This window comes from Nymphalis io, chromosome 5 (assembly GCF_905147045.1).
Source record: "Nymphalis io chromosome 5, ilAglIoxx1.1, whole genome shotgun sequence".
In the NCBI taxonomy this organism is placed as follows: Eukaryota; Metazoa; Arthropoda; class Insecta; order Lepidoptera; family Nymphalidae; genus Nymphalis; species Nymphalis io.
In genome coordinates this window covers 6,527,732-6,554,140 of record NC_065892.1, presented here as the reverse complement: position 1 = coordinate 6,554,140, position 26,409 = coordinate 6,527,732, and the positions used below count along the sequence as shown (strand labels likewise).

At 30.5% G+C, this 26,409-nt stretch overlaps 1 protein-coding gene across 5 annotated transcripts in view; it reads right to left on the bottom strand.

Annotated features, from left to right (window-relative positions):
• LOC126768474 (cAMP-specific 3',5'-cyclic phosphodiesterase) overlaps nt 1–26,409 on the bottom strand; it is a 341,168-nt gene that overhangs the window by 121,187 nt on the left and 193,572 nt on the right. For 2 of the 5 annotated variants that reach the window (XM_050486605.1, XM_050486606.1), the window contains one exon: nt 18,952–19,122. The exons of 2 other annotated variants lie outside the window; for them this stretch is intronic. The gene's annotated coding sequence lies outside the window, so the exon portion shown is untranslated. Of the gene's footprint in view, nt 1–18,951; nt 19,123–26,409 lie in introns of those variants that run through there. One more of the 5 variants, XM_050486607.1, reaches the window with a different exon arrangement.

Below are 26,409 nucleotides of genomic sequence, written 5' to 3'. Positions count from 1 at the left end.
GACGACATTTAAATACATGAAATAAATATTTATGAAACATTTGATTGAACAAACACATTAAAACCGGTTTTAAGTAATTAAAGACAGGACTACATAGAATAGGAAATTAATTTATCAAGCTAAAACCTCTGACTTTGATAAAATTAGTAATTCACTTTATAGTTACGTGAGAAACAAAGTTAGTAGACATAACGTTCAGCAATGTTACAGAATGCTTAATATTTACAATCGTACTACGGTAGTCAGTTAATGAACAGACGTCTTAGCTCCGTTTTGTAATAGTTAATATATAAGAACAGATTAATACTATGTATATAACTCTCATATATATTAATTCTTAGTGATAAGTAATATAAATTTGAAATTATAAATTAATAATAAAAAAATATTATAAATTTAGTTATCTCATGATTAAACCTAGTAATAAAATGACAGAATTAGTCTGGATAATAAAATAGCCATATAAATTAAGGAAAACAGAAAATTTAATTAGACGCGGATAGGGTCGAGGGAAACGCTTCAGTAAAACCCCACAGCTGGGCTACAGCCTACTCTTTTTCTCTGAATGGTTTGGAGCTTATTTATTATGCTGTTCCTAAGTAGGTGGGGATACAAATGTAGCAGATTTTCATCCGACACATGCATCTTTTATTCATCTTTCCTCATGATGTTTTTCTTTACCGAGCACGAAATAATTATGAACACAAATTAAGCACATGAAAATTCAGAGAAGCATCTTCTGTTAAAATTCACCGGTTCTACCCACTAGACCGAGATGGTCTCCTATTATCCTAATCCGATATGAAATGTCTTCCTCTTATTTTCAGATTTTATACAACAAAATCAAAACACGAATTAAATAGTTCAGTGTCAATGGACTGTGAATATTCCTTTAGCTTAGACGCGACCTCGACACTTTTACGTTAATTATATTTGCAATCATATATTTATTTTTAAAAATATATACTTTTTTCGTAAATTTAGTATTTATTTAAAATGATTGAGAATAAGCATTAAAAATTAACTAAAGTAATTGATATAATATTTTTTTTAAGTAGGATAATACGGCAAATATAAAGAATGATTAAAATAATTTAATTTGTTTATTTTAAACTTTTATCATGATTAAACTTATACAAAGATTACAAAGAAATATAAACATTATTATATTATTCAACGACGAACAATTTAAATTATTGTAATAGTTTAATATAAAGTTATTCAATTCATTGATCCATTTCAATGATAATAACAATAAGCTTAACTTGAACAAAGTAAACGAAATTAGCTTATATAATAATTTAATTTATTAATAATAATCAAATATTGTTAATTAATTAAATTATTATTGCCAAATGCATTATATATATTACTAAGATTAAATGTTTGTCCCTAGTATAACCTAAAGCTGCTTGAAGTAGTTGATTTACAGTAGTTAATTAAATACTTAATTTGATTAAGTATCGTGGATTAATAATTATAATCTAATCACATACAAATTCAATGAGAGTTTTTATTTTATGTAGCACTGATGTGTTAAACATACTATGTTTTGATTCTTTATAAAACAAAATATATTTTATATTTCCCTTGGACAAAGTATGAAATATTAGTATTCCGACAGTTTTGTTTCAACGTGTTGAATACATTAAGTTTGACGTACTAGTTATGTTTTTTTTATACGGTAAAAATATTTAGCCGGATTAGGTTTGCACAACATTCCTTAACTTGTACCAAAGTAAATTACATTACCTACAATACATTTTTAACAACAGTTTAGTTGCTAGACGTTAGTCTTTTTTTTATAGAATAGGAAGGCGGAGCATGAGAGCATGTGGGCCACTTGATGGTAAGTGGAAACCAACGCCCATAGACATTGGCATTGTAAGAAATATTAACCATCGCTTACATCACCAATGCGCCACCAACCTTGGGAACTAAGATGTTATGTCCCTTATGCCTGTAATTACATTGGCTCACTCACCCTTCAAACCGGAACAACAACAATACCAAGTACTGCTATTTTGCGGTAGAATATCTGACGAGTGGGTGATACTTACTCAGACGACCTTGTACAAAACTCTACCACCAGTGTCTATTAATTATACTGTAAGCTTGAGGTTACCATAAAGAAAACCTAACCAATCATCCACAAATCTATGTATAGTGAAGCAGCGTGGTAAAGCTCCAAACCTTCTTCTTGAGCGGAGAATAGACCTTTTACTACTAAAAAGAAACATGTGTTTTTTTTTAGTAGTATACTTAAATTCTGGATATATACATTTGGTTAACACTTTAGAAATCGAATCGCCAACAATCTGTTTCGTACACCATTAGGTAAATTACAATAGATAACCCGCTAGTAATAATGCACACGGCATTTCTTAATGTTATAGCTACTGATTTACGTACGAAGGTTGACCTTTTAGAACTTTGGCCTCGTTGTTAATGTATGCTTCACAGTAGTGCACGCTATGGCAGTGGCTTCCGTAATTGTTAATACTTATCTACTAGGGCTAATTTAGAAGACATTTTAATAAAGAAGACTGATAAAATTATATAATCTAAATTATATTTTAAAAAAATGTTCATAATTAATGCGTACAAGCTCTAAGATACCTTTTAGATTAGTAATTAGTGATAACATTTTTAATGAAGACTACAGTTTACTGTAAATAATTATTCGATCAAATGCGTTAACGAAGATTAATCTTTTAAATTGTGATAGTACGTAAACGTTTTTATAACTCTTTTAATTTTTAAAACTCAAGACTATTACACCTGAGATGGTTTCTCACAATCTCGGGTCAAATTAAGTCGGGTCGCGTGAAGCTTAACCGAAGATTATGAGTTCAAACTCAGGTGAGCACTACTGAATTTTTCATGTGCTTAAATTGTGTTTAATTCAGGTCATACTCTAGGAAAACGTTTGTACTCTCTAAAGTGACGGATAAAAATCTGCCTCATTTATATATTAACTTATCGCCGTCCACTGCTGGACGTAAGCAGTGGACGGCGACCTCCCCCATAGAACGCCAACCATCTTAATCTTGGACAGCCCGCATTCATTCCGATGTAAGGGGAGTCGATACCGACCTTAGGCTCCCTTCCGCCAACCTCATCTGCCCATGATGCATCCTGCTGATCAACAAAGGAGGCTCTGGCGACCAAAATTTTGACGGTAAAACCACACAAATGATGGAATCCGAATATGCAAATCCTGATAGCGGGCAGCAGTGCTATCGGTTAAATATTTTCAGTTACTGCGTCACCAACCCTTAGCCTTAGTCACCACGCTTGGCCCAAGCCCAAGCGTGGTAGCTAAGACAATAAGCTCCCCTAAATGAGCGACAATGCATATTCACGACCCCTACCTCATTTGTATCCCCAAAACTTCTCCTCTAAAGGATTATCCATTAGCTCAGCGGTGAGACAAACTTCTTTAAAACTCTGCTTACCTCTTTTAATATTTGCCTTATAATATATATTGATATTAAAACTTATAATTTGAACTGATTAAGGAAATGTGGTTAGTTTCTATTACAGCCGTAATTGACACGGTTTTGATAAACTAATTGGACGTCAAACGTAATTAGATATCGAGTTTGTTCAATCGCCTTGTCAAATTGCTAGTAGGTATGTCTGTAATACAAACCGCAGCTTGTAATTGAGAGGTTTATTAACAAAGTTGACAAAAATTAAAAAGATTTCTTTCTTTATTTAGAAAAATCGTTAATTAAAATATTCACTCATTTATAATAGATATAACGAAAGAATAATATTAGTTGTTTTTAATTTAATTCGGAGATAATTCATTTTACTTTTGTTAAAATAACTACGGAGGTTGTTGTCGATTCTTTTCAGTAGAAGAAATAACATTTGTTGTTATTTCATTTCTTATTTTGTGAAACTCTCAGTAAAATTATCACATGGATAATGAAAATCTATACCTTGCAAAAGTTTACAGATAAAATATATGCTTTTAGAGATTTGAAATATACTATAGTATATATAAAGAAACAAAATATACACTTTTGTTATTAGTTGCGCCTGATCCCTCTCGGGTCGTGATGGATTGACGTCCCATCAGACGTATGAGGGAATAGAAAGTGCACCTGTGTTGCACACACACATATGAACATAATATCTCCCGCGTAGTTGAATGATCTCCTTTGAGACCATAAGGCAGTCAGCTTTATTCTCAATTCGGTCAGGGAGACATCATATTACTGTATTTTGTAGTTATATAAATGTGGCGATGATGCTTTCATAGCTGTTTTAATGTATAATATTATACGGTTAACTCACTAATATATATTTTTATGCATTTGCTTCACATAAATAGGTTTTTGATGTGTTTGATGAATGTGAGGGTAGGAGTTTGAGAGTTGTGAGGGGTGTTTTAATTATTAGTTTTTGCATATATATATATTATATATGTCAAAATATATTTAATTTAAGATGGCTCTTAAAATTTATCAAACGATTAATTTAATAATTTAATTTTAATATTAATTAAAATTATAAATAATAAATGGCCAAATTGCATTAGTCCAACATGTAACGAAATATGAATTATTATCACTATATTACTTAAAGTAAGTAACACTTTATTTTGTATTAGAATATATATTTATAAGGTGCAGATAAAAATCAACCTTCCAAGGTGAAATATAGCGTGTCAAATACGATTCGAAGTTTCAATGCTATGATTGATATTAAAGAATTATTTGCCGTGTAATATTTGAAAATAGCAACTATAAGGTCACTCACGCACGATAGCTAATTTTTAATATGTACTCGTAGGTACCTTTGATAACCTTTGTAGTTACAAATAACGTCAATATGTATATATTGTAGATCTATAGATAATATGTCTTATTTAGGTATTACAAAAACTACCATGAATATGACTAAAGAAACATTCCATTTTATGGTTTTAATAGAAGCCTCTTTTTACAATGTTAACATCAAAAAGTGTAACAGGCTTTTAATTTTAATTCAAATTTCCTCGCTTTTTATAAATATTTTTACAGTTTTAGTTATGAAATAGGTAAAGTAACAGCTAATAAATATCCCACCGCTGAGAAAAGGCCTCCTCCTCAGCTCGACATAAATTGTCAGGTAAATTCGGTGGCGCTTGTCCAGGTTTCTATCCACAATTTTTGTTTTAATCATTGGAACAATTCGGCTCATTTAATTAAATACTTCATTCATTATATTATGTACATTATAAATGGCTGTACGTAAATTGCAATTGAAATATTTACTTTTATAATCAGATATAATCAGATAGAATAAATTGACAGAATATTTGTGGGCTGAGACCGCGGTATCTAAAGCAATATACATACACAAGTAGGACGTAGACATATTTTTGAAATATCAATCACTCTATTGGCATCTAAGATATAATATACATTTTTATTTCCCTGTGTAATTATACTGACTCACTCATCATTCAAACCAGGCATGCTGTTACATATATACAAAGTATTGTGGTGTGACGATGGAATAACTGGTTAGTGGGTTGTATCGACCCAAACGAGCATGCCTCGCCCACAATAGTGAATTACTGGCACAATTTTCGCTGGTACTGGTAACTGTAACTGGTACTTTAAATATTTAATTAAAGCCATAATAACTAATCGTATAATATGTAAATTAAAATATTGTGAGCATCAATGAGATGCTAAGCTCTTTAGCTTATAACAGGATTACATATAAATTAATCGATCACATGTTCACAAGCATTAAGTAATAATACAGTTCAAATCCACAGACAAATTAGTGAAATTAGTGAAACTAATTTGTCTGTGGATTTTTCAAATTAGTTTCACTAAAGTTTCAGAAAAATAACCGAAGCCCTAAGAAGACCAGAAAAATGAAACTTAATAGGTTTTATTCCCTCGTGAGTGTATAATTTTCAACTGTATATGAATGAGTCTGCAAATGATCCTTTTATTCCCAAGGTGTGTTAGCATCTATATAATAGCTAGTTTTATTTGTTGTAACTTTTAGCGAACAAAATGTTTTGTACGATTTTTCGAAGCTAATAATTGAAAATTTTAAATATTCACTAGAAGTGGGCAAAAACGTTCATCCATTATTCCACTAGCAAATTAAAAATATTGATGTATTCCGGTAACAGAGAGCAAGTTAAGCTTTGTTTCCTGTGAATTTAAATATAAATCGTTAATGGAAAAATATCAAATAGGAGAAGGTATAACATTTTGTATTAAAATAAATTAAATATAATTTTTCATTCCGAAAGAGAAAACTTGTTTCGTAAACAGTTCTGCCGTGTTTTATTTCAATCACTCATCGATATTTCCTCGCGATTCAATAAGTTTCACAAATTTCCTAGAATCGTTTGTTTACTAATTTAATAAGATTTCTCTAACAAGTTATATTAGCTCTTAGTACTCGTATCTTTGCCGTTATTTTATTAATCTCTCTGGTCTGGATTGCGAGGAAATTCCACAAAAGTTTATCCCACGAGGCGCCAATCTATAATATATTTTGCTATCATAAGCATTTTATCACCTAATTAAGCAATTTAATCAAAAACCTCTTGCAATATAATTAACTTCAAATTTGCTATTAATATTTGGGCCAAACTTGCTTCTAAACTTAATGGTATTATGCTGTACTGTAGTAGGGATATAAAAATGTTATAGTCGAGTATCAAAGGTGTGCAAGGTGCCAAGGTTTTTATGTGTAGTTGCCCTTAGTTGCCCTTAGAAGTATAGTTGTGTTTTAATATAAGCGTTACAATATAAGATTTACAAAGCCATATATATATTACATTATATTGACAAAATAAAAGATTGTTAAGGAATATCTTTTGTAAAATTTAAAAGAAAATGTATCCGTCCTTTCTGAGAATTAAACTAGACAGATAGAAACGGTCATTTGTTCTGCCCGGTCACGAGTAAGTAAGAGATCTCATTCATTAGTGAAACAGAGAGGCGTATTGCTCTCACAAAAGGAATAGAACACACGTACAGTAGGTGTATGGGTGCAAACGTTGAGATATCAATATAATTGTGTGTCTCATTAATAATTCACGAATATTTTCACACCTTTAGGTGAAAAATCAGTGAAACTAAGAAATCATGTTATTGTACTGTTTTTATTCTACTATCTTTGTTATCACGATTAAAGAATGAATGAGCCAGTGTAATTACAGGTACAAGGGTTATGCCATCTCAGATTCCATGGTTGGCGACGCATTGAGGATGAAAGAAATGGCTCATATATCTTGCAGCGTTAAGTCTATGAGTTCCTTTTGCCTTTCTAAAATATTAAAGCGCTCTTATCAATAATTACCACGCCCTTTTATTTTAAAATGTAAAATTCACTTATCTTTTAATTCCATGCATATATATATTTTGGTCACTCAACCAACTTTGCGGTCATTGCATATAAACAGCTTTGTCACTCGATGCATAAAATATAACGATATACTCTAATTAATGGAATTGAATACAAAATTCAGAATACTATTCGTAAAATAAAATGTTAAATTAATTCAATTAGAATTAATTTAGAATACAACAACTTATACAATATGTTGTAACAACCGATTCTTATAGTAAGAACAAAGATGAAATGTGTGAGTGATAAATATACAACACACAAACATACCACAGTTCTGTTTATTTAATCTATTCGTTTTCATTATCTTGTTATTCAATGAATTAAGTAATATAGGTAATGTAACGTTGTTTGTTAAAATTTTTACAATTATTAATTATTAATATTGTTAAAAAATATTATTGAATTTTAGTAAATCAATATTAAAAGAAAAGAGAATGATGTTTAAGTTATTGCGAGTTCAACGCGAAACCCATATTGATTTTATGATGCGTTTGTTTGCTTACGAAAAACCTTTTAAAATATGATCATAATATTGTTTTGGAAACAAAGCGAATTTACAATAATACTAAAGCGCTCAGAACTGAAATGATATAAGGAAGTGTAACTATTTTAAATAATATAATACGATGAGTCGACCTGCCCACGATTATAATTTCTGATCCCGGTTAGTCATGACTATTACAATGTCAATAGATAATTTATGCAAATAATCAAAAGCCAAGCTGTAATACTAGACCTTGTCATAAAGATTGCTGCTGCGCACCTGTACGACGTACGTATATATGTACATGAAATATAACGGAGGCTACATTCATGCGTTGCATTTAGCCGTGATCGTTGCTGAATATTATGAAATTATCTGGACTTTACTACACGTATTTGAAATGTATAATACATATAAATCGAATATGCTATTGTTATAGCCTATTAATGGCCCACTGGGCTCAGGTTAAGTTTGAAAATTAGGCCGCAACATGCATACTATCATCCCACAAATGCAGGTTTCACAATGTTTTCTTCACTACCGACCGAGATGACTTATAAACACAATTAAACCACGTTATGAAAAATATTTATTTCTTGTCCAAATTTGAACCCGCTATCTTAGGTTAAGGCCCACGTGTTCTATCGCCGATCTATCTCGGCTGAGTGCATGAATGCAACAATTTATCTTACATCACCAACACCGTTGAAATGTTGAATTTTAATTTTACTTTATCACTAAATCTGAATCATCTCTTATCTTTTTACACTACCCGTACTCGCTATAAAAATACAACCAATTTCGTTTCGGTAACGAACAACTATTTTGTATTCAGTAAAACCCATTTAAAATTTATTGAGTACGAGAATACCGAATCAAGCGCTATCCAAAATACCTTTTATTTGCTTAAAAGGCAGGTCTGCCTCTGTGCTTTGATGATTACATAGCGTTTGTTTCTTTCCCTTGTTCGAGACCCGGGCCGGGCCAATAAAAGTGATTGGTGTTTACTACGTAAGATTTTCTTTTAATTAAAATAAAAGTTGGAAGTGTTATAAATGTGTGCTAGAATATCTCTTGCGCAGTGGTCTAGTTAACTATAGATGAGTCAAGAGGTTAAGACCTCAAAAATGTGGTGCAGTGCTATATCACATAAGTATGATCATTTCTTTCGTGTCATAAGCGTCGAATTAAGTAAAAAATATATTAGCTAGAACTTCTTAATATCAATTCAGACTAAAATATTTATTTTAGTATATGATAGTAATGGAACAATAATTCAGTAGCACATTGATAAATATGTAAAGAATGTCAATAAAACGGTTATTATTTACACGTATATTTTAAATTTTTTGTATTAAATTACAACATTTTTACATTGCTACTTTGATATAAGCGTAAACTATACGACAGCAGTCTTCACCTTCTTAAAAACTCATTTTGTTTTCACGGAAATATAGTATAATTAACTTATAACTTATATTTTAAAAGCCGAGATTTTGTTCATTACAACGGTACCGAAATATTTTTAATAACACACGAGGGAAATGATGTAGGTATCATACTGAGTGCTAACAAAATGGTTAACGAATTTAATAATTAACTTTGGGTCCATGCTGGAGTTCGTTATATTAATATCAAAAGTAGAAAGCTAATAATATAAATGTAAAACTACATAAGCGTCCGGACGGAATAAAATAAATTTAATAAAAGTACATTAAAGTTATCACTAAGTTCACTTAAGATATCTTAAAATAAAAAGGTCTTTGTCCCACAGATGGGCAATGTTAATCGTATATATCGAGTAAAGGTGAACCCACATCATGCAGATTACCTCACAATGCTTTCCTACACACACCGAGCATATCAAAAGTCATCGGTGCTAACCCAGATTTTTTTTTATTTTGATAGCCTTTCTTTTAAAATGTTTTAAATAATTACTTTATTTTAATAATATTTTCCTAACGTGATACATTTTGTATCTCATATAACCAGACGTCAGCGCTATATACAAAGATAATAAATAACATTTACTTATGTACGATTCTATTCGACGCAAGTATTTTCAATTTCCTGTATTTAAATTTACATGTCATATTCACATATACTTATATCAATAGTATATCGTAGCTATACGATCTGATCTGCGTTATACATTAATAACTGATACGCGTGGTTTTACCCGCGTTCAATGTTACCACATCCCCCTGGGGGCTGCAGTGTGTTCTATAGTCTATAACCTGTCACAAAAAATGTGCTACGTAACGCATAAAATATTTTTTTAATGATAGATCCATAGATAATCGCGTTCAAAATCAAATAAATTGTTTTGTTTTGTGAAACTAAGTATATGACTCGAACTTCTCCTATCGAGATTGTATGAACAAAGGGTTAACTCAAACGGATAAAAAATAGGAATACGCGATTTAAAAAAAATTCGCATTTATATGGACATGTAGATACATCAGTTTTGCGATTATTTTCCTCGTGACAAATAAAATGCATTATTTTCCATATTCCATACATATATGTTTGTATCATATTTCAATCTGATTTTACTAGAAACATCGACGTGAATATCATATGGCGTAGGCGGAATTGATTATTTTGCAATGTTTTAACATTAACAACATAGAACCTTATCTAACGTAATAAAAGATAAAATAATACACCTGTAGTTTACCTATTTTAATTCACTCTATAACCTTGTTTCTGTCAGGGCTATATAAAAACAGATTACATAAATTTATATCCATAAACTTTTTACTGGGTTCAAAATTAACAATTTTGGTTATTATCGTCCTTACTTATAAACTTTGCTTAGTGGCTGCTTTCTTAAACATTCGTTTCTCTCTTTCTATTATTATTGACTTGATATTTGAAAGAAGAAGACAGCATGTTTAACATATCGCCCGCTGTACAATGTTTATATGTAAGTACGTTTACCGTATATGTTTATTTTTTTACTATGTTTGATATCGTTACAATATATTAAGTTTTCTTTTTTTATGTAAGCCCATTTAGGGATGTTTCAAAATCATCTTCATCAATCAATCCTCAAAGTTTACCAATGAATTCAAAATACTGCTTATTTGTTAAATCAACCAAATATAATTATGAATACTAATACAATTAGTTTACAATTTATTCAAAACCTGTTCAAATCATAATATGTAATGTAATGATGATAAAATGATAATGATATAAAACGTTTTTTTTATATAAATTATTCTACTTTGCACATTATATTATGCAATAACAATATACGAAATATCATGATAACAGTATGATATGAGATAATGTACATATTTATTAAGTGAATAAATCAAGTGCTACTCGTAATATAACTAGTAATCCATTTAATACTTACTTTTATATATTATATTCACATTTTATCAATTTACAATACATTTTATGATGTTATGCAATTTTTTTAGTTTCTTTACTTAAGTAATATTTTTGAAGTCCAATATGGAATTGCCTAAATCTACAAATTTATATATTAACTTTGAAACTATAAAACTATAAAGTTAAATTTATAAATTTCAACCAAAAAGTGCAAATTTTTTTAGAATAATATTTTAATAAATATAATTGTGGCATGTTCACCTACCATATTATTTAATATTATTTTTAATTACCTGAGACCACTGCAGACACGGGTGTCATGAATTGCAACATAGCGTATATATGATATCATAGTTTGTATGCCTAATATTATCAATTAAAATGACTATGGAGAAGATCAGCCTATAAATGGGTAGACCACTTTAAAAAAGTTAGATATGCAATTGATGTAAATATTTTTATTTATAAAATACGAAGCTGGAAACCAACCATTCCTTACATCACCAATGCGCAATCAATCTTGGGATCTTAGATGTTATGTCCCTTGTGCTTGTGGTTACACTGACTCACACAACCTTCCAGCCGAAACAACAATACTAAGTAATGCTATTTTGCGGTAGTATATGTGATGAGTGGGTAGTACCTACCCAGACAAGTGCACAAAGTAAAAAGACAGCATAGGTAGACCACCTCTTGATCTCTTATCACAAAGTAAGCTGACTACAAAGACGGAAAATCCGTGGTGATAGATAATAATAAATTAGAAATAATGTTTATATAACATATATCAGATATAGTATCAGCAATTAAAGGTTAATCATAATGTTCTTTACATCATTACACTTAACTTATAGTCAAGTTAAATAAATTAATAGTTTTATTTATATATATAGAGTATTCAAGATTAATATTTTATTATTGACAAAAATAATAGAGAAAGTCAGTAAAAAGTGAAAATCTTAGACTGTAGTTGTTAAACTAGAGTGTAGTTAGGTAATGCACTTGTACTAATCTGATCGCGATCAGTTCACTAAAATTAATTAATTGTAATTTGTCAACTATCAAAAAACATACATAGGTCGAAGAAAACAATATGATTTTTGGGAATATATGTTTTTTTAAACTTCAATAAATTACTTTGACTGATATACAATATTAGACGTTAAGAGCATTAACAAACATTTTAATTACCTTAAACTCCTCTATTCGTGTAATTTTGCTATTATACTCATTGAATTAATTGTTAACAATTTTTGCCCGTTTTAATTGTCCCATAGCGTAGTTAAAGCTAACGATATCATAAAGAGCTAGTAAACGTTCGTCGAATAAGCACAGACACCATTTAATGCATTTTTATGGACTATTAATTAACCAGTAGACTATTAAAGATAAGGACTTTTAAAAAAGTAACGTTTTATATTATAATAGAAGTCAAACATGTGTCCGAAAAAATATTGGCCTGAGCCAATATAAAATTACTGTCATGAAATTCTCAGTGGTGTTTTAAAAGTTAGTGAAACACTTTCGTGTCTCGTAAAGTACGTAAAGTCATAGATCCTGCATTTGAACTCTATCCGGTCGGGTCGGATTGCCGTCTCATTCGATTCAAGAGTACACCTGTTTGCGCATCGAACACTATAATGTCTCCAGTGCATTTGGCTGGCAATCGTGACCGAAATTTGATGAAAGAACATCACCATCATCATTGTCAATATATTACATAACGTGAAAGTTTATTAATTATAATATACTTATGTTTTCATTATCATATGAAAAAAATGTGAACTAAGAATTTAATGAATAAATTGATTAGAATCTGTCATTTTGATGTCCAAACAGTCTTGACCAACGCTAGCATGCGCTATGATATCCTAATCCTAACTAATATTATAAATACGGCAGTGTATTGTTTGTTGCGTGGCTAGAAACACTATAACTACTCAACCAATCATCATGAAATTTTTCATTCACGTTGTCAAGGGTACAGAAAAGGATATACCAACACCTGACACCCGCCCTTACATGTGATCAAACTACGGTTGAAAATCAGTATCTATAAAAATCCAATATTTGATTCAAATAAAGTATTTTAAATTATAAACGTGAATAAAATAAATTTACTGGCGAAGCAGAACATTCCATAGATTAAATATTCTATATTAACATAACACAATTGCTCAGTCTTGCGTTGTAAAAATTAAGATTTTTATTGACATAGTATATGGTTTTACAAATAGCAAATAACATTTTAAATTACGATTTACACTAAAAAAACCTTTTTTAACCTTTACTGCATTGATATTTTTAAAAACGTCTTAAGTTGTATCAACGGGAAATTAAGGAATAATTTCAGTCAATTTATATGTTAGAGATTATATGGTCGTTCGGGGTAATCGAGCGCAGTATGCGCACTGGCCGTATCTCATGATCGGGGCACGAAGGAAGGGGTGATTGTTTAGGCCAATCTTATTTGTGGTCAACGCAAATTAGTTGCTACACGTCATTGCACTACATCACCCTCCGTTGATTAATAATTAGAAAAAAAGTAGTTTTCTCCTTTGAATCTCGTTATTTTTTGTGTTTTGGAAAACAGTCTTACACGCAAAATTGATAGCGACCAGTAGGTAAGTCATTATTTTTTAAATGTAAGCATATTTCTTGAGAAATTTGTAAGCGTAATTTGAGGTTATGTTCAGCGTTTGTCTCAGTGGTTATCGTTCTGAATTTTGGGTTCTCGAGGAAAGTGTGTGCGGGTAAGTGAACGCACTTGCCCACGAAGTGATAAAGTACTGAATATATGTGTAGGTACCTAATTATGTATTTAACTAAATAATTTTATTTACATTTATTATTTATTAAATTGTCACAGTTTTTTTTTTTGTAATGCCTCAAAATTACATAAGGAAAAAACCTGAACTTGCGCCATTTACGGAACTACAAATTGTAATAATAAAAACTCTTCTTGAACAAGGGAAAAGCAAACGATCTGCAGCAGCAGCGATTCTTGTCATCGCAAAAAACTAAAATTAAACGTAGCTGCGTCTTCCATAGGTCGGTATTGAAATACTTATGTTTATTTTTTGTTAAATCCACCATGCGTTCACTTAGTGCCAAGTGCGTCTTCTTACCCTATAGGAATACGCACACTTACCCGTAATAGGGGTCAAGTGTCTGTCTTTCAATGATTTTTCTATGATTGACTCTGAACTAGTGTCAATCTCAGAAATCAATATCAGAAATGAAAACAAATAACAAAGTAATATTGTTTTTATATGTTTATTGCGTATTTTTGTTTAACAGAAGTATTTGCTAATAATAAAGTAAATCATTATTTGTAGGTCTGTTTATGAATTATTCAGATTTCGTGTTACGCGAGTAATTGTTGTTTGACTACCATAATTTATGAAGACATTTCATTCAATAGGAATCATTCAATTACTGCCGTTCTATAGCAAAATGGTAGGTAGTGGTAAACAGTATGCAATAATTCATCAAGCCAATTAGTGCGGAGCAATAAAGATAAGTCTCCATGCCGTTTGGCTCGGCGCCACGTTAAAAGGCTTATCGTTGGTGCCAGGTGGCCAAATTGTGATCTATACATCGATCAAGGGACCTGTCATTCATGAAATAAAAAAAAAAAAAATTTAAGAAATATTATAAAATCAGCAAAAATTCATTTATTTTTCTTGTCATCGAGACATGTTCATATTTTAAAATAACTTTAAGTCACAACATCGTGATTCCTTACAAAATTAACAAAAAATATACGAAGGTCAGTGGCAACATTATCATAATTATGCAAAACTAAGTACCTACTTATTTCGAGAACTATTAAGTTACATGAATCGTTATTAACAATAACTAAGTTCTTTAAAAAATCGACTTATTAAATTACAAAATGAAATGATATAAATAAATAAAAATGCTACACAGGAAGAGAATTCAAAGGACTAGTAACATTTTATGCGTTAGTTGATACCGACTGTTTGATTGATATTCTATCGCCAAATAACAATGTTATTGTTTTTATGATATTGTTCACAATTGACTGACAAAGAAAGCGATGTTTTTACGAAACTATAAGGACGCCTGAGAGGAATGTATTGAGAAACTTTCTGTGTCCGCAGTTTCACCCGCGTATAACTTTAAATAAATCACTAAGAGCAAACTTATAGTATTTCACTATGTACAACATTTTTAGTTTTATTTCAGTGGGATATTATATTCGTTTTTATTGGTTTTCGCACCCAGATCTAGATAGAGCACCATGCAATTTAAAATCACAGACTTCTATACGACCATTCATCCCTTACCTAAACTTACGCTCGAGCGACGCCGCGGGCAATAGCTAGTTAAATACGAAGTATCGAAAATCAAAATAAATGTGTATAACTCAATTCATAGGCAACAGCGTGGCAATCGGTGCATTTTACATATGAGTGTGGACGAGTTCAACCGACACTGACCAGCATAAGCTAAACCCTACTTAATATGATTGATCATATAGATCTGAGTTCAACTTATATTGGAATTCTAAATCTCTGAATCAGTCCAATTTTTAACTTTGTTTTGTTCCTATAAACTTTCAATCATCATCATTTTGCAGACTATCATTTATAGGTAGATAAAGTTTCAGCCAATTCAAAAAAGTTATTTTATAGCATTTATATAGAATAAATGTTCGAAGTGATTTTTTTAAATTGACATAACTTTTTTATTTATTAACAGACTGAAATAAAACAAACACTAAAATTTAAGTGAAGTTTTCCACAATACATTAGTGAAAACCGTACTCAAATCAGTTATATCGTTTATAACATTAGCTTGCACAAAAGCACAGACAAACAAACAAAAATTTTAACAATCACTATTTTGGGTTCTATTGCCATGATAAAGGCCTCGATAATAAGTTTTACTCATATATCTTTCATGTACAGACAGCGATTAGTTACATTTTTGTTGTATGTATAGACGTAGGAAGGTCAACAAAGGCGATTACTACGTTGACTACAAATTAATTACAAAAAACGATATTGTTCTTATATAATAAATTGTTAAAGTACCTGAACCTAATAAAGGCTTTATTTACTTATTCATAATGTAAGTCTATAATATTAATTTTATTTGTTTCCTTGTCCGCCAATTATGTATCATTAAATAATATTGTTTTTGATAGTATAGTTTCGCATATTCATCACCAGCCGAAAGACGTCCGCTGGACAAAGGCCTCCCCCAAGGATTTCGCATATTAAAATAATAATAAATTTGTTAGCAAATAGTATGTAATAATTTTACAGGAAATATAAAATATGTAGAACAACTTTCTTACTACACAATGAAGCTTTGTAAGGATTCCCGTAAACACATTAATATTTAAGTAGCTATACGTTTACTTGACTCTTATCTTTAGAAGAAGGTCAAGTAATTTGACAATGAATGTGAATAAAATTGTTCCGAAAATTTTATAAATAACAACTCATGTATAATTCCTATTCATGTTTAATAATACAACGATATATTTTAGTTAAACATTAATTATATAATCCATCCGTTACGGATAATAGCTGTAACTATTATCTTTATGTAAAGAAAGTATAATTTTTTATTTTTTTTTTTATATCGCCGGGAGGGCAAATGACTCCACTCCACCTGATGGTAAGCGGTAGTACAGTCCAAACGCGACGACGGCCAGTACAGACGGGAAAAACGTTCTGCACTAGCCGCCTTCGCCTTGCCGGCCCGCAAGATGCCTCTTCACGCCTCGTTTGAAGGAACCCGGGTTGTAAGAGGAGGGGAATACGTGAGCTGGTAAGGAATTCCATTTTTTGGAAGTGCGACAAAGAAAGGAGTTGAAATATAATAACATATATAGGAAGCATAATAATAATCTTATCGTATTTAAAACATCAAAATACAGCACAATATTCATCTCGTCAAACCTGACTCATATTTCTAGAGACCCAAGAGCTTTACTAAGCTCAAAGACTAAGCATCGCCATTCAATGAAACGATAATACTCTGCAGTTTCAAGACAATGTGTAACAAAGGTTCTAATCAAATAGATTAAATAAGGAGCTAGTTGTGTTTATGTTTTTTTTTCTAAATTATGAAGAGAGAAGACATCAGTTATAAATGTCACCGGATGATGTGCTTAGCGATAAACATACCAAAAACTTAAATGTGTTATTATTTCCGAAATATTAAATAAACAGTCAAAAGGTTAATATTTAGAAAGTAGCCGAATTAATAAGAAAAGAATTTGAGTATAAATCATCACAAACTGATAAAACACAGATGTTTCCGATACGTGTTAAACAAATTTCTCAAGTACATATATCTTCAGAATTAAGTAATGTTTTCAGGAAGAAGAAAAATATGGAAAATTTTACAAAAATCTTTGTTTGCTAATATAAGTGTATGTTTACAGAATTATTTATCGTATATAATGTCGTATAATTAAAGCAAGTACTCTCCTATATGTCATTGAATAAAAATTTGATCTAGTTTCCTTTGAAACTACAAATCCAAATCAATCCAATATCACTAATTTACTAGTTATTTGAGGTAGACTAATGTTCTGAGTGAAAGGTAAACTACTAAAAACGATTTTTTACTTTTGGTTAATATAAAAAAAATACTATTTCAAAATTAAATAATATAATTGTATAATTATTTATTGTATATGATTATATAATTAAGAAAATAATAAGACTTACTATTACGTTTGTCAAAAAGAGATCATTTAATTTAATTGATAGTTTTGACTACATAATATAAGAGGTTTATGGATTATGTTCCGATTCGCTATTTTATTATGATTTCAATGAAATATTTAACAAAATAATTGATGATATGTGACATAATGCCAATAACTTACAAAATCCTTTTCAATCAGCATATCACATAAATTCCAGAGCAATCCAAAAGCACTTACGAATCCACGGAAATTATCTAAATTTCGCTGAAGAAATAATTTCAGAAAACTTATTTCCAATATTTGCCAGAAATTACTTTCATACACATTCATTGATAACAAATTCCTGATTCAAGTTATACGATGTCATCTTAGCTTGACTTGTGTTGCTTTGGATATATTTGGCCGCCGGTTATTCTTATAAGATCGTTGTAATGATGCAGATACCACAACATTAATCTTGATAAGTAGATCCATTTCGAGCTCATCCGAAGGCCGTTTTAGATAAGATGAATAGGCAATATTTGCTCAAACATTATTGCATGGAGGAATAATCGAGATAGTCGTTATAAATTTTCGATCTGCAGATATATTGTCTCCAGTTTATAAACAGGAATTTATTCCATAAGGTCCTGTCCTGATTTTCGTAGAAGAAATCTTTGTTGCAATTTCATTTACGTCAATGATGTCATCCTTAGACTATATTTTTAAACATGTTTTAGAATATTGCAGTCAAATAGTCCAATATATCGTTTATTTTTTAAAATTCTAAATAATTTGTATTATTTCAAGAAAAATGACACAACATGTCATTAGAGGCAGGTGTCTCCGCATAGCAAAAATAAAATCATTCAAAACAAAGCTCTCCAATTGATCGTTATCCAAGTCCGTTTATAATAAACATAGATACATTATGTAAACAAATTTTAAACAAATGATTTTTTGAGACAGTTATTTTTTCATTAAGTTGTTCGAGAACATAATATTGTTGTCAAATTAGTGATCAAGGTAGAAAATGTACATGGGGCATATAAGGAGTATTTACCTGAGAGTGAGAGAGGGGCTGAAGCGAGCGCGGAAGCGGCGGCGGGCGGCTTCGGGCCGCGGTGCGCGTGTGGCCGCGCTTGCCTACCGACTGTAACTGCCGCTACCGCCGCCGCCGGTCGTCGCGCTTTGCCCGGTCTGCGCTTATCGCCCGCCACCACTATGCACTCTACTGCGATAACGATTTAAATCCCTTAAATTGGCATTTAATTGAAGTCTAAAACTATTACTGAATCTATCTACGAATTCTGTAAGTAATAATTGGCTATCAATTTAACGGCTGCAAGGCCTTATTTGCTTAAGATGACTTTCGCCTGAATACTGCTATAATGAATTATAAATATGTGCCTTGGTTCAGGTGAATCAACAATTTTGTGTCGCATTTGTAGTTTTCTATAAGAACTGAAAATTCTACAATTATTACGTATATGAAATTTTGATGTGTGGAAACTTGTCTTAACAAACTGATCTATTTTAAAAACTAACTAAAGTAGTTTAGTAGTAAAGTTTTTCATTATATAATGAAGTTTAAAACTTTTGTATATACAAAAGTTTTAAACTATTTGTATACATTATTATTAAAAATATAATGGGTTTGTTATTTGTTAATTCACTGCATGTTGTCTCTTAGAAATATTCGAGTCGATTAAATTAGAATACAATATTTTGCAAATATAAAATACAATACATTTTAGGAAACGTATATTTTTATTTTTCCCTAAAAGTTCCCCTCAGTCAAAGTCCATTAAAAAACCTACTCTGTTGCTTTACCTTTCTAAAAATATCGACTATAGGAATTAAAAAAGTATGAAATTTAAGGAATAGATTTTTTATTAGGGAAATATTTCTGTGCAATTTATATAAATAAAGAAGATATAATTAAGTTTTGAATTATTAATGTACAAATATTTCCATTTTTATATGTATATAAAAAGGGATATTTTTTAAGGAACTTGCAGTTAAAATTACCTTAACATACATATTATATACATTAAATAATGTTAAAAAGCCTTGGACCTTAGAATAATAATACAAAAAAAAACTAATAGTTTTGAGTAAATAACATCTCTTTTTGTTGCCACCACTGGTGACTGGGCTTATTCATGAACCAGAGAATTGTAATTGGGACCCAATGGTAAAATGTTAGTAGCATTCTTACAAACCTTACATACCACGCGGTCACAATTTGTACTTACATCTCTTATTGTTTTTTTCATTTGTAGGCATATATTCAGTGAAGTCCTTGTCCTTATAAAGTGTCTGATATCTTAAATCATTGACGGAACAAAAACAATACTTTACTTCGCAAGGTGATATCTATGTATGTATTTAAGAAAAATACCACTGATTACGAGATCTCCTAAACTATCCGCCCGATTGACTTGGAATTGTCACAGTTATCCTTCCCTGACGTATACACTCACTAAGATTTGGTTAGGATTTTACGCAAATCCTAACCAAAATAAATTTTTCTTCTTATCTACCCGAATGAAGCCGTCCTGGCTTCATTCGGGTAGATAAGAAGAAAAATTATATGAAGAAAAATTAGATTAGCTAGTTTATTTATATAATCGTTAAACCTTCAAATATATGCTATGTAAATTTAGCCTTATTAAACATTAAGTGTTTTAGAATGTATACGTATAACATACATTTTTCATGAAGGTTGTATTTATTCCCTTAGGGATGAACAAAATTTTCACAATTACTCCGTAAATATGAATATCTACTGTATGATATTAAAAAAAAATGGTATATTTGAATGATATATGTAAAGAAACATAACTACAAAAAAAAAACTTTTATGCAAGTAGACTCAAATAAATATAAAATAACTTCTATCGAGAGGTGGCAAGAATCCCAGTAACTAACACTTTAAAAAAAAGAACATTTACTATTTACTGTTAAAATTATAAATAATAAAATCTATAGAAGATAAAAAATAACGTTCTCTTACCTGATTTCTTTTATAAGTTTATGAAAAAGAAAGTATTATTTTCTTGAGAAGTGAACAAAAAACATTTTACCTTTGAAATAAAAAAGTTGCATTTTATAATGTAATTTTTCTTTAGAGCAAGTCATAAATTACTAATTAGGCTCCAAGCCTCTTACAAAAACGATTTTTTCCGCTTGGTTTAGCAAACGGCGGTTCTTTAAATTGCGTTCGCTTATGTTTTAAATCTTAAAAAATTATCTGAATTATTTTCTTCGATTAGAAAATTTAATCCTGAATCGTTTATATGGTTTATATACACATACATAATATAATGTTCCAAAGCTCGTAATTTAGCAAAACCGAGTGAGATTAAGATCTGGGCCGGTTTTTTTTCCCTCCCACATTCCCCCCACTGTTTCCGTGAGGGAATCGCCGGTGTCCCAGGCACCAAGTGCACTCCGAATATCGGAATACCCACTAAAAAACCAGCGGTACCCTTTCCGTCTTCACGAGGAGCGTTACATCGCTTGCGCACGCTACCGGGACGCTCTGACGGACGGCCTGCCTATGCGGACCTCCATTTCTAGAGAGGATTCCCAGGGTACTGAGAACCTCTCTAGTCCCGGCGACGCCTATTGCAGCGGGAGGAGAAGGGGCGTATAGCGCTTAATATCTGGACCTTAGTACCGTATGCATCAATATAAATGAAAATATTAGTACGAATCCTTAGATTTGATTTAAATGATTGAATATTATAAGGAAAATGTATAAAAATAAAAACAATATAGAAAAATGCATATTTTCATCATCCGAGTGCCACAACAACTTCGATTCGAATATTATAAGATTTTCTTTCTGAAACGAATCCTTAAAAACGCTTATGGTGGTGGGTAACAGACTCATAAGCAAAGCAATAAAAAATTCGTACAGTACATATTGGGCTTCGTTGTTCCAATACAGATTTTTATACGATACGTGCAAGTTCCTCCCGACGTTTTCCCTCATCGCCGAGTACGAAATGAATTATATTAGTGCTTGCCTGACTTAGAATCCACAATATTTGGTTAATACCTACGTGCTCTAACTACTGATTCATCTTGACTCAAAACAACAATCAACCCATCATTGGTGTTGTTCAATAATTCAACATAATATTACGATCTTAAGTTCATTCATCATTCTTCCACTTAGATTTACCGTTTTTTTAAAACACTTAGTCTAAGTACCTTCATATTTTATTTATTATTTATTTGTATGTATTCGTTTTAACATATCTAGAAGTTTTACGTTTTTAAATAGCTTCTAATAAATAAACATACTAATATTAAAGCAAGACAAGTCGGTCTTGGGTAGATAGTATATATAGACATATTCTACCGCTAATCAGCATTACTTAATATTGTTGTGTTCCGGTTTGAAGTGTGTGTGAGCCAGTGGAATTACAGGTACAAGAGACGTTAGCTTCTTAGATTCCAAGTTTGGTGGCGCATGAACGTTGCAAGCAATGATTAATATTTCTTAAAATAATTACAATTATCTGACTGCCTCGTTGGTCTAGTGACTAAATATAAGACCGCAGACTCCGAGGTCCTGGGTTCAAATCACAAGTCGGGCTAATAAAAAGTATTGAGTTTTTCTGTCCGAAATTTTTAGTAGCAGCCCGAAATCTGGAAGTTGGAAGTGTGTACACTCCCGTGCCTCGGAAAGCACGTAACACCGTTGGTCCAGTGCCTGAATTCTTTCCGGTCGTGTCGGATTGCCGTCTCATCGGATTATGAGAGTTAGGGAATAGAGAGTGCACTTGTGTTTGCGCACACACTTGTGCACTATAATATATCCTGCGCAGTTGGCGCAATCTCTCTTGAGATTGGCCGCCGTGGCCAAAATCGGTCCGGAGTACATTATTATTATTATTAATAATTACAAAGCGCTACTGTCTATGGGCGATGGTAATAATTTTACATCAGGTATATACCAGACACAATTGTATTATATGAAAATCAGTGGTCCTAACTCGGATTTACCTTGCGATCTTTGGTTAAGAACCAAAAGTATACACTGGATGGAATTATTTGTTAATATGACCTATATTATGTAATTAAAATGGTTTTAATTTTATTTCAGTGTTAAAACACTAATTTTGAATATACGCGCACAATTATAATAGTATCAACTTACTTTATATTAATTAATACACGATCCATTGTTTAAACGTTACTTTGTTAGAAAACTGACCAGCATTTGTTATGTTTACTTAGAAAATTATATGCGTTAATACATATTTCCATGTAATTAGATGGATTCATTACAAATAACAGAGTTTGATTATTATATTTATAAAATTACACTATTTGTCTTCCAAACCCACCTGGATTTATATAGGATAAAACAAAACAACCAAATTAGTTTTGATAGCGGCCTTTCAAGGTTTAACTAACGTTTCTATAAACTCCGTTAATATTATAATCTTATGTTATAACTTTATGAATATGTTATCTTCTCACTAAAGCTTTATTAATAAATAAATATACAGTAAACATTTCAGAGAGTTCTTAATTTGCCGTAAAATCGGAATTTATTTAAAGTTTATTTTAAAGTTATTTAAAAGTTTTACTTATTTAAAAAAATGTGGTTTTTTTGTGAAACTCCAGATATCTTATGCATTCAGCAGTTGATGTTGTTTCGCTGGAAGAAGCTTTATTTAAAGTCGCGGTAAGGAATTTGTTCTGCTTGCAATATCTCTAAGTACGTGATGTTTTATTGAATTACCAGGATTTCCTTTTGCACTCACTGAAACCTTTAAACAAGGTTACTCTTAAAATGTCCGTTGAATTAAGAAACATCCGACTTATTTTGAATAATTTATGTAATCCTCAAATAAAAATCATGAACATTAAAATACAACTAGAAAATTTAAAGAATGAAGTTGTAAACATAATATAAAAATATGCTACATTTAATTTGGACAGAAGCAAAATTGGTGTTTGTATCTTTGTAACGTTATATAGCTATACGTTGTTAAGTACACGTGAGTAAACAATGCGCAAACAGTACCATGTAATATTATATGAGCAACTATAATTCGAAACATACTAGCATACAGACTTGCGCGTATCGTCTCCATAAATATTATAGTAGTAACACCAACATTTTCAAAACTTGAACAGTTTTAACCATATAATTGAATTTATTCGAGTATAATATTTTACTTACTGGTATTTTTAAACAAATATTCATTTTAAGTTCATTCTTTGGTATATTAGGTTATTTATTGAATAGTTGCCTGAAACTCCGACTTACTATTAAAAGTTGTGTGATTTGCTTTAGAAAATATAATTATATTGTTTTTCTTCGTTATTTTTTATGTTTTTGTTTAGCTAAAGATTTACATCGAGTTTAAAGGTTTGCTCGTACAAAATAGATTTAGTCTTGAGATTTTATCTCCTGTCAGGCCACAATTTTTACCAGGTTTTCGAGCTATTTCTTACTCATTTTTTTGTTTTTTAAAGCATTTTACAATGCGTTAAAATGCCTAGATTTCTATATTTTGCAAATACGATAAGAAAATCGTGTATATTCGGGCATATTCGCTTCGATAACATTTTTATTGAACGTTTGTCCGACTCATAATAGTCAAACCAAAATATCGGTAAAACGAGGCTGGTATAAGTCTATCTCTGCCTATATTTAATCTTTTTAGAACACAACTGCGACTCAAAAGGGCAGTAATATTAAACATCAAGTTTTTTTTTCAATTTTCCGGTTAGCAATGGGATATTATTACAAAGAGGAAAAGTTTACATTTTATCTTTCTTGATGAGAACCTTGATATAATATACCAAACATAATTGTCTTATATACAAATAGACGGTTGGCATGGTTGGTAGATATTTGCCTTTCACGCCGAAGGTTGTGGATTTGATTCCCACCCAGGACACACATTTGTGTGCATGAACATGTCTGTTTGTCCTGAGTCTGAGTGTAATTATCTATATAAATATGTATTTACAAAAGAAATAGTAGTATATGTAGTATATCAGTTGTCTGGTTTCCATAGTACAAGCTCTGCTTAGTTTTGGATCAGGTGGCCGTGTGTGAATAATATCCCAGGATATTATTATAATATATATATTAAGCAACAGAATGACAATAATCATAATAATAAAAGTTAACGCTGTACTCCACACATAAATATAGAATTTGTTTTAAAGAAATTGTTAGATACTAAAAAATATATAGAAAAAATTTAATATCGACAACAAGTTTGTTTCAATCACGAGAATTGATACAAAATATTACATATACAAGATTTGTTTTTAATTTGTTCGCGTGGGTAAATAAAATTAATGATTCCGCGTTTAATGAAATTTTGCATTCTCCTTTTGTTTAATTTGTTACTCGGAGAATATTTTTTCGACTATTATTTTTGAATAATTAAAAAAAAATTGAAATAATGAAAATTTAATATTTGCGATATTAAAGTTATTTTACCAAAACCTAAAAGTTTTTTGTATTTAATATTATTGTTAGTTATTTTAAATACAAAAGAATGAAGACAACATTGTTAAGAAAACATAGATAAACAAATAAAACACTACTTTCAATATAATTTAAAATTGCAATATTACTGAGTTAAAAACGTAAAACCAGACTTTATCGTGATGTCCTTTTGGAACACTTCCAATATTCCGTCGGCAAACTGTAATTAATAAATCAATTTAAAGAACATCATGTGCAATTTCTTATATTCAACGCTTTTAATTAACTTCAATGTTCATCTTGACAAACGTTCATTTTGAGTTGACTCCTTATTTTTTTCAAATGAAATCTTATTTAAATTAATAAAATAAATAAATAAAATAAAAAAAATAAAATAAAAAAAAATTAAAAAACAACAAATTTAGCTTAGCGTGACTTTGTAATTTTTTAATGTTATAGATTGGCATAGTTGATTTATAGCTTTCGTGCAACCATGACATAAACAATTAATAATTGCCGTGATAAATTATTTCCTTAAATGTATTGTGCTTTTAAAAGATTAGATGGACTAACACGGTACGAATGAAATACCAATTATCTGCTTAACTACTACACTACTATAATACTAGTGATCTTCTTAAATTGTTTACTTTATAGTTTTTTATAGAGAGCTTTATTATAAGATGGCTTGTACGTTAGACATCGGTGAGCATAATTTCATTAACTAGACTATATAGAATTTAATATTAGAATTGTGTTATTCCATCTTATATTTCGTAAATTCCCATAAAACTTTGATACCAGGCTAATATACCAAAGCTTCAAGCTGAAACTGTCCAAATAAACGACTAATGCCATTGCAAAATTGAATATGAATATAATTACTAAAATATTCATAAATAATATACATTGTCTGATTCCGTATAAACAATATAAATAGAATAATTACACCGAAATACACGTGACAAGTAATTACCTTATTCAGAGAAGATAATTGAAAGCATCAAATGTGAAATTGCTTATATTGTATTTGTGTACTAACAC